Here is a 15103-nt window from a genome sequence, read left to right as displayed (position 1 = left end):
AACTATATATATATATATATATATATATATATATATATATATATATATATATATGAATGCAACTATATGATCCTTGTCTACTTGGTTAAAAGTAAATAAACTCTTCAAGACAAACATAAATCAAATTCCACTAATTCAGTTTATACAGTAAGAATAGATAAAAATGCAAGAAGATAGCTCATGAAAGCAGGAAACATAGAATCAAGCATTGAACCCTCACTGATGGTGTATGTGCACTCTATTCTCTCAAGTGTATAAGGTAATCACTCTACTCTTCTCTAATCATGCTTTCTAAATTTTGTTCTTCACCTAACCAATCAACAATATTTAACATACTAATGCAAACATCATAAGGTCTTTTTAAGGTTGTAATGGGGCTACGGTAAGGGTGAGGGTATATATATATGGCTAAGTGAGCTTATAAATTGAATCTTTAATTAACCTAAGCTTTCACCTAACATACATATACTCTATATAACTTTAGAATTATGCCTAACTACCCTTAATTTTCACTTTTGCATTACATACTCATGCATCAACTTTCTTTTAATTTTTTTATTACACATGCATTGATCTTTGAACTTAACTTAACTTAGAATCGGGGTAATTTTGTCCCCTTATTATTATATATATATAAAAAAAAATTTTAAAACTTAAATAGAAAAATAAACATAACTTATCAATGCACATGGATTTTTAATTTTTCTGGTCTCACATGAGTAGGTAAACCAAATTCCTGTTATTTTATCATGACACATCCCCTTATTAACCCTTGTTCCCACAATCTTCCCATACTCAATTAACACACAATTTCTATCTTAAGCTAACCAAAGATTCAATTAGGATATTTTATTGTTTTTCCTCTTAAGGCTAGTAATGTGGTAAAATATAGAACAAATAGGATTAAAAGGCTCAAAGTGGCTGACAAAGGTATTTTAAAGGGTAGGCTTATTTGGGATAAGTGAGCTAAACAATTAATGGCCTCAATCATATGCAAGCATGTAAATACACTAAATATTGCACATATAGGATGAAACAAAATAAAGATTACAATCATAGAGAAGAAAACACACAAGAATAAAACTTTATGGTTAAATAATGTAACCATATAAATAAGCTCAAAATCTCACAGGTTGTGTGTTCTTAGCTTTTTAAACTATGTTCCAAATACAACTTCAAGCAAATTTAACACAAAAGTTTTTATTTAAATTGGTGAAAATTTTCAAAAATAGGGTCTTAGAAGAAACTTATTATTTTCTAACCAAATGGAATATGCATGCAATTAACCTATTACTACGCAATATATTCTATCCTAAACAAAAAAAAATTAACTAAATATCCTATTTTATTGGTGTTTTAAGGAAAAAAAATTACCTCCGAAAGTCAGGTACTGACCGACCTCCCCACACTTAAGGCTTTGCACCATCCTCGGTGCCATCTGTCAGGAACAAAGGGGGTTGGTAGCAGCATCTCCACCATCGAGACCGTCATGGCTCCCTGTGCTGGTAAACGAAGTGGAGTCCGGGGTGTCTGGGTCTTTGTAGTTTCCCATAAGTAGCTCCTTGAGGTTTGTGAATCGGCGCTTGTTACAGCACTCTCTTAACTTTGCTTTGTGTTCCTGCCAATCCAACTTTTCAAGTATCTGATGGAGCAGTTGGTTTGTTGTAGGTGCTTGTGGTGTTGAAGGAGGAATGTCTTCAGCTGGTTCTGTAGGCTGGCTTGTAGTGGCTGCTGGCGGTCTGATATATTTCCTGTTAGGGACGTACTAATCATCCCGTGGAAGTAAGGCTTTGGTGTCCCCAGCTCTGTAGGAGACTCCGGCTGCCGAGACGAGATCTGAAACCAAGGCGGGAAAAGGTAAGTTGCCCGCAATTTGTACGTGTCCCATTGCATTCCGAATGTGTCTTGGTAAGTTTAGGTGCTGGTCTGTAAGGATACACCAGAGTAAACCAGCCATGTCTGCAGTGAAGGAGGACTCGTGAGTGCTTGAAAAGATGTAATGAGACATAATCTGTGCCCACACTCGAGCCTCCAAGGTAAGTGCTAAAGCCGATATGCCCTTAGGTCGGGAACAATGGTATCCGTAGATCCATCTGCTGCCAGGTCGTGCTATAACTCTGAGAACGGCATCCCAGTCAAATTGGTATGTCTGGCTCTTGTGTGAGGCTTCTTGAAATGCGTCCAATCCTTCTGAAGCAGGGGGAAGATCTAAAGCTTGTTGAATGGCCTCTTCAGTTATGGGGACTTACTTCTAACGAACATAGACAGACTGCATGGTTGGCATGTGAAAGTTGGAGTAGAATTCTACTACCCAAGAGAGATTAACCTACCGTGGGTGTCTCCGTAGGAATCCCCATTGTCTTCGTTTAATTTGTGGCTCAACAAATTTAGCAATGCGGGTCAGGAGGATGAGAAGGTATTCATTGTTGTAATTCCTCTCTGCCAGGATGGGGAACATCTGCTCACAGTAGCGGTTAGGAAACCGCGCAGTGTCCTTTGCTGGGAAGGCTTTTTCTTTTTCATCGACCTTGATGATCCTCTTGATTCTTTTTGTTGAGGGCTTTAATGCTGTTGAAGATGACTCTACCACTAATGCTCTTTTTGTTCCTCTCCTTGCTGGTGGTTTGGGAGTAGCTTTCTCCTTGCCTTTATTGATGGCCATTCTGAAAAAGGAAACAGTATGTAAAGCGAAGGGTTCGAGCAAGGGAGCGAATATTATGAGTGGTAATCAATGCACGGTAAGGAAGGATGTCGTTAACACATGGTCTAGACTATATGTGAAAAGTTCATCAAAGGAAACATAGCAAGTGCATGTGATGGCAATTAAATGCAAGATGTTTATTGGCATGCTGGCAAAGGCATGAGTAGCATAGATCAAGCATTCAATGTCCAAGTTAGATTATCAAGTCTTTCAAACTAATAACCTGTTTGTATTGACAATTAAATTAAATTAATAAAATATAAAAGGGGTTTTATGAAAAACAGGCATTAAAGTAGTAGAATAACATAAAGGTAGTGCATGATGCCATACGGGCTTTTTCACAAACACATAGCATGCATGGTAAATATGTTTTTGAAAATATAAAATAGAACATGCAAGTAACCCTTTAAAGAGTAATATTAATTGTCAAACAAATCCATGATAATCCACAAGAAAAATATAGAAAATAAAGACCGAAATAAATTTTCAACACCAATTAAAAGGAATAAAAAGAAAAGAAAATAAGAGATAATATAGATAATGAAGGTAAAAAGAAAAAAAAAGAAAACATAATATAAATAAGAATAATAATGGAAAAGTAAAGAAGGAAGAACAATAAACCTTGACAATGGGTGTAAAAAGAAAACAAAAGGGGGAGAGTAAAAAGTGAGAATGGGTAGAGAAAGAAGAAGGGGAAGAAAGAAATATTAAAGGAAAAGAAAAATTAGGATTTGGGGAAGAAAAGATAAGATATTTTGGCTGATCTGGATATTCTGTGCGCCGCACGTGACGCGGTCGCGTGGGTCACGCGGTCGCATGTTGTGTGATGTTTTTCTAGTAATGTGAACGCGTGGGTCACGCGGTCGCGTGACTTGATTTGTGCGAATAGCGTGAGGGCAGCGACGCGTTCGCGCAACTCTCTGTCTCAAACTCATTTTGCCAAAATATTTGGGTGACGCGATCGCGTGGTTGATGCGATCGCGTGGATGGCCATGTTTGGAGGACGACGCGGATGCGTGGGGCACGCGGTCGCGTGACAGGGCTGGTGCTTCTAGCATCACTCTAGCCTCACTCCATCATAACTTGCTGCCATACACCTCTTTTACGTCAATTTTTAAGGGTATGCGTTCGCGTGGGTGACGCGGACGCCTGGGAAAGTTTGTGCCTAAGGCACGCCTCCAGCCACGCTTTTTCGTGACTCTCTGTCCAATTCTCCTTTTTTCAAAATGCATTAGTGACGCGGACGCGTCAGCGACGCTGCCGCATCCCGTGTGTGCTTTTTTTTTTTAACATATGCTGAATGCTCGTGTAAACTATATGCAGCTATATGTAGGGATGATGAGAAGGGTCATTAACATCATAAAAATAAAGTAAAAATAAAACTAAGATTGAAACGAAACGATCATACCATGGTAGGTTACCTCCCACCTAGCACTTTACTTTTACGTCCTTAAGTTGGACGCTCGTTAGGCTCATTCTGCTTCTCTTGGTGGGTCTTCCAAGAGGATAATCTCTAGGTGATGTCCGTTGACCTTTAGAAATTTGGAGTTAATAGGATGACGCAGGTGGAAAACTCTGTATGACTCTACCTTTTCTACTCTGTATGAACCTTCCCATCTTGATCTCAGTTTACCCGGCATCAGCCTCAGTCTGGAGTTATATAGTTGAACTAACTCCCCTGGTCTGAATTCTCTTCTTTTAATGTGCTTGTCATGGACAACCTTCATTTTCTCCTTGTAATTCCAGGAGTTGTCATATGCTTCTAGGCGGAGCTTCTCTAGTTCTGCTAGTTGCAGCTTTCTTTCAGCACCAGCTTTTGTAAGATTCATGTTGCACTCTCTTACAGCCCAGAAAGCCTTGTGTTCCACCTCTACGGGGAGGTGGCAAGCCTTTCCATATACCAAGCGGAAGGGGCTCATCCCAATGGGTGTTTTGTGCGCTGTTCTAAATGCCCAGAGTGCATCTTGTAGCCTGGCACTCCAGTCCTTCCTATGAGGTTTTACTATCTTCTCTAGAATACGTTTAATCTCTCTGTTAGAGACTTCTGCTTGCCCATTAGTCTGGGGATGATAAGCTGTTGCTACTTTGTGAATTATCCCATGCTTTTTCAGTGATCCTGTTAGTCTCCTATTACAAAAAAAGGTGCCTTGATCGCTCACGATTGCTCGTGGTGATCCAAAGCGACAGATAATATGTTTTCTAATAAAGAAAACAATAGTATTAGCATCATCAGTGCCGGTAGGAATTGCTTCCACCCATTTAGAAACATAATCTACGGCTAACAGTATATAAGAGTAACCGTTAGAATTTGGAAATGGACCCATGAAGTCAATGCCCCAAACATCGAAAATTTCACAGAAAAGCATAATCTGTTGAGGCATCTCATCCCTCTTGGATATATTACCAAACCTTTGGCATGGGGAACAAGATTTACAAAATTCAGCAGCATCTTTAAAAAGAGTAGGCCACCAGAATCCACAGTCTAGAATTTTTCTAGCTGTTCTTTGAGGGCCAAAATGTCCTCCACTCTTAGATGAGTGACAGGCCTCTAAAATGGACTGGAATTCTTATTGAGGCATACACCGTCTAATTACCTGGTCAGCACCACACCTCCATAAATATGGATCATCCCATATATAATATTTGGACTCGCTTTTCAGCTTGTCTCTCTGGTGCTTAGTAAAATTTGGAGGAAAAGTGTAGTTAATTAGATAATTAGCTACAGGTGCATACCAATGAACTACTTCAGATACTGCTTGTAAGCTAACAAATGGGAAATTATCATTTATAGGAGTGGAGTCATCCTTAATGTGCTCAAGGCGACTCAAGTGGTCTACCACTAAATTCTGGTTACCACTCCTGTCCTTAATTTCTAAATCAAATTCTTGTAGCAGCAGTATCCAACATATTAGCCTTGGTTTGGACTCCTTTTTAGCTAATAAATATTTTAGAACTGCATGGTCTGAGTACACTACTACCTTAGTACCAAGTAAATAGGCTCGAAATTTATCTAGAGCAAAAACAATATCAAGAAGCTCTTTTTAAGTAGTAGTATAATTAGACTGAGTAGCATCTAAAGTCTTAGATGCATAAACAATTACAAAAGGGTCCTTACCTTCGCGCTGAGCCAGCGCTGCTCCTACTGCATGGTTGGAAGCATCACACATAATTTCAAATGGTTGGCTCCAGTCTGGTTCTCTCACAATTGGAGCTTGAGTCAAGGCGATCTTCAGCTTATCAAACGCTTGCATACAGCTCTCACTAAACTCGAACTCAATATCTTTCTGCAGCAATCTGGATAAAGGCAGTGCTACCTTACTGAAGTCCTTAATAAATCTCTTGTAAAAACCTGCGTGGCCAAGGAACGAATGGACTTCCCTCACGGAGGAGGGGTAAGGTAAACTAGAAATAACATCCAACTTTGCTGGATCTACTGAAATGCCAGTATTAGACACAACATGTCCTAGTACAATTCCTTGTTTGACTATAAAGTGACATTTTTCAAAATTTAATACAAGGTTTGTATTAACACATCTGTCTAACACTCTAGATAAACTATCCAAGCAAAGGCTAAATGAATCACCATATATGCTGAAATCATCCATAAAAATCTCCATACAGTTCTCAATAAGATCAGAGAAAAGACTCATCATGCATCTTTGGAAAGTAGCTGGTGCAATGCATAAGCCAAAGGGCATTCTCTTATAAGCATAAGTTCCAAAAGGACATGTAAAAGTGGTCTTTTCTTGATCATCAGGACCTATATGAATCTGGAAATAGCCTGTATAACCATCTAAAAAGCAGTAATGGGATTTACCTGACAAGCGATCAAGCATTTGATCAATGAATGGCAAGGGGTAATGATCCTTGCGAGTGGCTTGGTTGAGACGCCTATAGTCAACGCAAACTCTCCATGAATTCTGCACTCTAGTTGTCAGGAGCTCTCCATGCTCATTTCTTACTGTTGTGACTCCAGACTTCTTGGGCACCACTTGTACTGGACTGACCCATTCACTGTTTGAGATGGGGTAAATGATATCTGCTTCAAGTAGCCTGGTTACTTCTTTCTTGACAACTTCTAAGATGGTGGGATTCAATCTTCTTTGAGGTTGACGGACAGGCTTTGCTCCCTCTTCTAGGAATATTCTGTGTTCACAAACTTGAGGACTGATTCCTACTATATCCGCCAAGCTCCATCCAATTGCTTTCTTATGTTTTCTCAGCACATTGAGTAGCTGTTCTTCCTATTGAGAAGTGAGTTCCTTTGCAATGATGACTGGGAACTTCTTCTTGTCCTCAAGGTAAGCATACTTGAGCTGTGGAGGAAGGGGCTTTAACTCTAATTTCTGCTCATAGCTAGGCTCTGGATCATCCGGGGCTGGTGATAATGGTAAAGTCTTCTCATTGTTTTCAGAAAGTATCCCCACACTTGGACCTTGCTCCATGTACTTCTCTTCTAATTCTTCCTGGTGAACTTCATCTATAGTTTCATCAATAATTTCGCATTGGAAGATAGAATGATCTTCCAGAGGATGCTTCATAGCTTCATTTAAACTGAAACTCACTGTTCTGCCATCTATCTCAAAAGAGTAAGTTCCTGAGAATGCATCCAGCTTGAACTTTGATGTCTTCAGGAATGGTCTTCCAAGCAGGATTGATGACGGTCTTCCTGAGTCATTAGGGGGCATTTCCAGGATGTAGAAATCAATGGGAAATGTGAGCCCCTTAATGCTCACTAATACATCTTCAGCAATTCCCACTACTGTAATAATGCTTTTATCTGCTAACACAAAATAGGTTGTCGACCTTTTTAAGGGAGGGAGCCTCAAAGTATCATATATAGACAAAGGCATTATACTAACACATGCTCCTAAATCACACATGCAGTCAGAAAAATTTATACCTCCAATGGTATAGCTAACCATACATGGACCTGGATCACTACATTTTTCAGGTATATTTCCTATTAAATCAGATATAGAACTACCTAAAGGAATAGTTTCTAATTCATTAATTTTATCTTTATGTATGCACAAATCCTTTAGAAACTTTGCGTATTTAGGTACATATTGAATAACATAAAAAAGGGGAATAGTTACCTCGACCTTTTTGAATATTTCTACCATTTTGGGATCAAGTTCCATATGCTTTCTGGGCTTCCTTGCAATTTGTGGAAATGGAATAGGAGGGACGCGATTTGTAGCTTCAGCATCCCTTGGGGCTTAATTATGTGGTTGAGCTTCTTCTTCTTCAACTATGTCTTGTACGTCCTCTTCTTCTTCAGCATCTTCCACTTCAACCACATCCTCTGCTGGCACGTTTTCTGGTGGGTTTGGCTCCTCATGGTTCCTCTCCTGTAATGTGGTTCCAGACCTCAAAGTGATGGCGTTGATGCCACCTTTGGGATTAGGCAGTGGTTGAGAGGGAATTCCATTAGAGCTTGAAGGTTGATGTGTGGAATTAAGTGAGGAATCCATCCAGGAGACGAGAGCTTGTAAAGTGGCAATCAAGCCATTCAGACTAGAGTTCAGCTGTGCCTGCATGTCTTGTTGTCCTTGCGCAAGAGAAAAGAGCATCTCATCATTTGATGAGGAATTAGAATAAGCAGTCTGAGAAACCTGTTGTTGGGTTTGCTGGGGTCCTTGTGATTGTCTTAGGTAAGGTGCCCTGTAAGGTTGGTTCTGATTCTGCGGTCTGTTGTTGTTAGTATTATTATTCCACTTCTGGTTTCCATTATTGTCTCTGCCTTCCTCTGTTAAAGTTATCCCTCCAGCTTTGGTTAGAATTATCTCTCCAGCCTTGGTTGAAGTTGTCCTGCCATCCATGGTTATTGTTGCCATCTTGGTTGTAGTTGCCACCTTGTTGATTGTATCCTTGATTCGGGCGGTCATAGAAGTTGTGAGTGGCTGCCACAGTGTTGTCTTCCTGGAGCTGCGGACATTCATCAGTATAATGACTATAATCAGCACAGATCCTGCATACTCTTTGTGCAACTAACTGTTGGCTTTGTTATAGTGAAGGCTGAGCTTGTTGTGCCTGTTGTTGATTTAACTGCATCTGCTTCAGTAGGTTGGTCATTTCACATATACTCTGGGTGAGAGCAGTAGTCTCTTTGCTAGAGGAAATCTCTGTAACAGCTTTGAAATGGTTGCGCCTCTGTCTGTAATTCCTAGTGGACTCAGCAAAGTCGCTGATTAGTTGCCATGCTTCATCTGCAGTTTTGTACTTTTTCAGAGAACCATTACTGGCACCTTGCAGTGCAGTCTTATCCTGGGGGTTCATGCCTTGAGTGAAGTAGCTGATCAATACTAGTTTACCAATCATGTGATGGGGACATACGTCCAGGAGATTATTGAAGCGCTCCCAATATTCATAGAGAGTCTCTGATTCACCTTGAACAATGCAGGAGATCTCTTTTCTCAATCTATCTGTGACTTCAGCTGGGAAGTATTTTTCCAGAAATTCTCTCCTGAGTGTATCCCAATTGGTAACAGTTGCTTCAGGTTGGGAGTAGTACCACTCCCTTGCCTTTCCCTCAAGAGAAAAAGGGAAAGTGGTTAACAGAATAGAAGTTTTATCTGCACCATAACACCTTACAGTAGAACAGGCTGTCTAGAAATCCCTAAGGTGCTTTATAGGCTCTTGAGCAGGTAAGCCATGAAACTTGGGCATCAAGTTGATCAGTGCGGTTTTTAGTTCAAAATCTGCAGCTACAGTCGGGTGATGCACTTGATACGGCTGCAGTGTAAAATCTGAGGCTCCAGCTTCCTGGAGGGTAATTCTCCTAGGTGCTGCCATGGTATCTGCACGTGAATCAACTAAATCAGTAGTTCGCTCTCAGATGGCGGTTCAGATTCGTCCTCAGATGAGACTGGTGAACCGATAATAATCACTTCACCACCCTCAAAGGCTAACTGACATTGAGTTCATCTAATATGTGAAAGAGTTCTTTCAATTTCATGATCAAATGGGACTAAACTCGGATCAAGCAATGAACGCATCATTCAATGAGAAAAACAAATAGCTCATGGTAACAGAAATAAAAATAAAATATGCAAATAAAAAAAAATATATACACTAATTAATAATTTAGCACACTAATGCAATTCCCCGGCAACGGCGCCAAAAATTGATGCGTAGCAGAAGTTAACCAATTTAGAGATTTCAATTTAGAGGACAGCGTTGCACGTATAGCTCTTAACCGGCTAAGATCTGCCTCGCCAATTTAAAAAGGGTTGTCACAAATTTTAGAAATAAAATACTGGGAGTATGAGTCCCAGGTCGTCTCCCAACGAGTTGCAGAAAAGAGTGCTATTTTATTAACTAGGGGTTTTTAGAAAAATTGAGTTTTGGTAATGAGTAATTAAAATGATTAAAAATTAAAACAATAAAAATAAACTAAGACTAATTATTGATACTCTGAATAAAAGGCCTTGACTGGGGGAATAATTAAATAGAATTTCTATCCTTGTTGGGATCTTCTTAAGTGTAGGATAACAAGGGTGTTGTTCTCACTCGGTTATCCCTTACTAAATAAGGAAAAGTATGGTGATTAAACTAACTCTTACCCTCAAATCCTAGTCCTCTCCCTTGGGGAGGTCTAGTGCTAGTAGGTATGGAATTAGCTAACAACGTCCAAGTCAACCAAGCACTTGAGCATTCCAACTCAAGTATCTCCTCTCAATCAACCCCCATGTCAAGTAGAAATTCTACTCCATTGACATGAAATTAATAATCATAAAAATATGAGAAGACATAATTAAATAAAATAAAATAGAGAATTAAAATTAATTAAAATAAAAATAACTCTGTATATTAATAAATTCAAAACGCAACATAATTATCTGAACAGAGTCAATGAGTAACTAATTAAAAATAAGGGAGTAAGGAAACAAACTAAAGTAATGTCTTCAACGGAGGTAATGACTCTCAGCATCCAAAAATCCAAGCAAAAGCATAAACTATCAATGTAATGCAAATCTAAAATTCAGATCTAAAACTGAAATAATCCTAATGTGATGAATCTGAATATGTGTGAATGCATGTTAAGTCTCAGCATGTTCCCTAGGTTTAGTCTTTGTTTCTGGGCTAAAAAAAGGGTCAAAATGTGGCCCGAAATTGCCCCCAGCGTATTCTGTTATTTTTGCAGATCGCGTAGGTCACGCGTACGCGTCGTCCACGCGTTCGTGTCATTCAGCGATTTTCCTTGTCACGCATTCACGTCATTGGTGCAAACTCCAATCCACGCATTTGCGTCAGGCACGCATTCGCGTCACTGCGAATTCTCCATTTCGCGCGTTCGCGTGGGCCATGCACTTGTGTCATTGCTCGCTGGTCATCTCCTTGGTTTCTTATGTTCCTTCCATTTTTGCAAGCCTCCTCTCCAATTTCCAAGTCATTCATGCCCTATGAAGCCTGAAACACTTAAGACACGGATCACGGCATCGAATGGGATAAAGGAGAATTAAAATACGTAATTAAAAGTTTCTAGGAAGCAAGTTTTCAACCATGGAGTTATTTTGGGAAGGAATTGTAAATACGTGCTAATCATATGAATAAGTGGGTAAATATTTGATAAAACTACACAATTAAACACAATATAAATCATAAAATAATGGTTTATCAAGGAGACAAAGTTAAACTGATCTACCAACAGTTGGAGACATCCCCACAATCTGATGATTATTATACTGTCAATAAGATACTCTCTCTTGAGCATATAGAGATTGTTCATCAAGGCACAGGAAGAAGGCTCACAGTGAGACGGGACAAGCTGAGGCACCGTAATCATCAGCCACCCTAACAAGGAACCAATGTCAAGCTAGTGACAGTAAAAGAGCGCTCCATGGGAGGAAGCCCATGAATTAATATTCTTGCTTTTATTTTAATTTCAATAATTAATGATCCTTCTAGAATAAATTTAAGCTCTCATGAATAGGTTTAAGAACTGCATACATTGTTTTAAAGCATATGTCTGATTCTTAAGTTTGGTGTGCCTAAAGGCACTTTAAAATGGCCTTCTAAGTATGATGATCATACAACCATCTTAGGATATATACTCATGCATTCTTTTGAAGTATATAGCCAAACATTAAGTTTGGTGTTCTACATATGCTATGAAGTTCAAAGAAGGTCAAATATATTCAAAGGCTAAAATCTTCTAAGAATGGATCATGTCTTGCACTATTTTGAATTTATGTTGTTCAATATATATATATATAATTTATGCCCCTTATTAATTAACCGGTGACAGAAATTTTATTGGATTTTATATGAACTAATTGAGTTTTTGAAGTTCATACAAGGCCCATGGTTAACTATAAGGAACATTTAGTCCAAAAGCTTTCAATTCCTGTAGCTATATCTTAATTTTTTTGAATTTCCGCCACATATACCACTTTAATTTTTTTTGTTGTGTTAACGTGGAAGGATATGAGGAAAAGAAGGGTGAAGGAAAGGACAGAACAATGAAAATGGGACAGCATAGGGAATCACAGGGTTTGGAGCTTTGTGCATTGGGCAGAGCACTTTAACATGCATTGGCAAGAATAATGGTGCCCCTCATGCAAGGACCGAACCTTCACAAAAATGCCACCACTACCAACCTCAATCCTTATCTTCATTCCACCTCATAATATGAGCCGTCTATTTCTACTAACACTGGTTCAATCTTCACCCTCCATTTTTATAAAGTTGAACCGCACTTTTGTCTTGCTGCACCAACTCAGTTCCATGCTTTAAATTAACAAGTGACTTCTCTTTTTGATATCATACTTCTACTTAACTCTCTCATCTTTTCACAATAAGAAATCGTGCTCATAATTGTTCCATGATTTTCTTCTTAAATCAAGTCGGTCCTAAAAGTTCCTCTCAATCCCTACTTCCTAAGTTCCAACCGTACTCATAATTCTCCTGTGATTGAAGCTGCGAATTCAACCCCCTCTTTCCACACTTGATGGCTTCATCAAGCTCTAGAAGAAGAAAAGAGAAATAACCAGTTGAAGCTGAACCACCCACCTATGATGCCAAAAGATTTAAATCTCAATTTCATGAATCATAATATCATGGTTTGATAGAGGAGAAGAAAATAATCCCAGAGGTCAGATTTAGAATGAAGGTTGGTGAGTATCCTATTATGCCGGAAATCATTGAAAAAAGAATATGGGAACTCCTCTGTGAACCCCTCACAGACATAAGTGCAACCATGATAAGGGAGTTCTATGCAAATGCAGCGAGACAAAGCAAAACTGAAGCCCCCTACAAAAGTTATGTGAGGGGAGTAGAAGTGAACTTCAATCCAGCCACAATCATGCGGGTTCTGCAAATAAGAACAATACCTTTTAGAGAGCCCAGTTTTGATGAAAGAACAAATAGTGAGAATGACCCTGATGAGCTCATAAATGATATATGTCTGGATGGCAAAGATTGGGTGAGGGATTCAAACGGGGATCCATGCCACTTAAAGAGGATGGATCTCTCACCTGAGGCCAAAGGTTGGTACGAAATAGTGAGGAGATCAATCCTCCCACTGGAAACCCTTCGGAACTCACCATAAGAAGAGCAATTGGCACTCGAAATTGGAAATCACAGTTCTTCACAAATTCGCACAACTAACCAGCAAGTGCACTGGGTCGTCCAAGTAATACCTTACGTGAGTAAGGGTCGATCCCACGGAGATTGTTGGCTTGAAGGAATCTATGGTTATCTTGTAACTCTTAGTCAGGAAAACAATAAAATAATTCACTTATCAAATTTGATTGCAAGGAATAAAAGGGCAGAAAACAAATTATACTTGTATGCAATGATGGAGAATATGTTGGAGTTTTGGAGATGCTTTGTCTTCTGAAATTATGCTTTCCTCTGTTTCTGATTCACGCATGCATGTCCTCCTATGGCAAGCTATGTGTTGGTGGTTCACCGTTGTCAATGGCTACCATCCATCATTCCAGTGAAAAGGGTCCAGGTGTGCTGTCACCGCACGGCTAATCATCTGCAGGTTCTCAATCGTACCAGAATAGGATTTACTATCCTTTTGCGTCTGTCACTACGCCCAGCACTCGCGAGTTTGAAGCTCGTCACAGTCATTCAATCCCTGAATCCTACTCGGAATACCACAGACAAGGTTTAGACTTTCCGGATTCTCTTGAATGCTGCCATCAATCTAGCTTATAGCACGAAGATTCTCTTGGTGTGTGCTGGGGCTGAGACTTAAGCTTCTCACGTGCATGGGCTGTTTTGGGTGTTCAACGCCAGGTTGTAACCTGTTTCTGGCGTTGAACTCCAACTTGTAACTTGTTTCTGGCGCTGGACGCCAGACTGCAACATGGAACTGGCGTTGAACGCCAGTTTACGTTGTCTATCCTTGGGCAAAGTATGGACTATTATATATTTCTGAAAAGCTCTGGATGTCTACTTTCCAACGCAATTGGGAGCGCCCCATTTGGACTCCTGTAGCTCTAGAAATTCTATTCCGAGTGCAGAGAGGTCAGAATCCAACAGCATCAGCAGTCCTTTTTCAGCCGAATCAGATTTTTGCTCAGCTCCCTCAATTTCAGCCAGAAAATACCTGAAATTACAGAAAAATACACAAACTCATAGTAAAGTCCAGAAATATGAATTTTGCCTAGAAACTAATGAAAATAAACTAAAAACTAACTAAAACATACTAAAAACTATATGAAATTAACCCCAAAAAGCGTATAAAATATCCGCTCATCACAACACCAAACTTAAACTGTTGCTTGTCCCCAAGCAACTAGATAAATAAAATAGACTACTAATAAGTCAAGAAGCAATAATATCTCAAAGTTTTTGAGTGAAGCTTAGATTCTAATTAGATGAGCGGGACTAGTAGCTTTTTGCTTCCGAATAGTTTTGGCATCTCACTTTATCCATTGAAGCTCAGAGTGATTGACATCTATAGGAACTTAGAATGCAGATAGTGTTATTGATTCTCCTATTTCAGTATGATGATTCTTGAACACATCTACTTTATGAGTCTTGGCCGTGGCCCTAAGCACTTTATTTTCCAGTATTACCACCGGATACATAAATGCCACAGACACATAATTGGGTGAACCTTTTCAGATTGTGACTCAGCTTTGCTAAAGTCCCCAATTAGAGGTGTCCAGAGTTCTTAAGCACACTCTTCTTTTTTCTTTGGACCTTGACTTTAACCGCTCAGTCTCAAGTTTTCACTTGACACCTTCACGCCACAAGCACATGGTTAGGGACAGCTTGGTTTAGCCGCTTAGGCCAGGATTTTATTCCTTTAGGCCCTCCTATCCACTGATGCTCAAAGCCTTGGATCCTTCTTACCGTTGCCTTTTGGTTTTAAGGGCTATTGGCTTTTTGCTCTTGCCTTTTGGTTTTAAGAGTTTTGGCTTTTTCTGCTTGCTTTTT

This window comes from Arachis ipaensis, chromosome B08 (assembly GCF_000816755.2).
Source record: "Arachis ipaensis cultivar K30076 chromosome B08, Araip1.1, whole genome shotgun sequence".
Lineage (NCBI taxonomy): Eukaryota > Viridiplantae > Streptophyta > Magnoliopsida > Fabales > Fabaceae > Arachis > Arachis ipaensis.
Note: the sequence above shows the minus strand (reverse complement) of the source record.